At 44.8% G+C, this 912-nt stretch overlaps 1 protein-coding gene across 1 annotated transcript in view; it reads left to right on the plus strand.

Annotated features, from left to right (window-relative positions):
* Window positions 1-385: 385 nt before the first annotated feature.
* Window positions 386-912, plus strand: part of tmsb1 (thymosin beta 1) — a 5,630-nt gene continuing 5,103 nt past the window's right edge. The window contains exon 1 of the mRNA XM_042074203.1: window positions 386-509. The gene's annotated coding sequence lies outside the window, so the exon portion shown is untranslated. The remainder of the gene's footprint in view (window positions 510-912) is intronic.

Raw genomic sequence — 912 nt, forward strand, 5'->3', positions numbered from 1 at the left:
GCTAACAAACCAGCTTGGCCTAGACAACTATAGTCATATCTAATGGAACGTCATCAGTATCCTACTCTTGCACATCCAAACTGATTTTGTTTCCCACACAACATTATGCTAAAGGGACTTGACAATGCATTTCCTCACTAATTATCAGTGAATACCTATTCCAAAGCTATCCTATGTGACATAAGGTATTCACTGCCTTCATCATTAGGGGCGGAAATGCATTGTCAAGTCCAAATGAAGAAGATTGTTGACATGCAGTATATAGCTTCATTACCTTGGGGATCATTTCTGCATCCCCATTCATTCATGCAGGGAAGTGTGGTTCTCTTCCTGCATGTGAGCGGACAGCTCCCATGCGCGAGATTGGGCCAATGACAGGCCGCGGGTTGGTTTCCATGTTACCCGGGAAGAAGGGCGTGATTTACTATTTAAACCGCTCACCTCCCACACGGATTACAGAAGTTCCCTAAACGCCTTGCCGTGCAAGACTCAGACGAGGACATTCTCAGGTAAGGCAAAGTACTGATTTAGAAAACTGACATAAACGTCTCGATTGCTTGTGCCGAGGCGTATCATATGTTGGCAATGCGTAATTTTCCCTGAGTAGAGGGAGCGCATCGTATTGATGATGCAGATTAAAGTGGTGTTTTCAGACTACTTGGTGATAGGTTTAGCAGGTGATGTGTTAGGTAAAAACACTATCACGGTAATAGATGTACTGTAGGCTGCTGTTGCCATGCGGGTCGCATCCCGATTAATCGTATTTTCTATTCTATCTGACAGTCGTTCATCATGTAACAACAGCAGTTCTAGGCTACCGACCACTCCTTATGCTATAGCGCACTGCAAGGATGGCAAGCGCAGTCATTTATGTAGACTGACACTAGTGATAGGGTTGTGCGCAGTGTATGC

This window comes from Alosa sapidissima, chromosome 20 (genome assembly GCF_018492685.1).
Source record: "Alosa sapidissima isolate fAloSap1 chromosome 20, fAloSap1.pri, whole genome shotgun sequence".
Lineage (NCBI taxonomy): Eukaryota > Metazoa > Chordata > Actinopteri > Clupeiformes > Clupeidae > Alosa > Alosa sapidissima.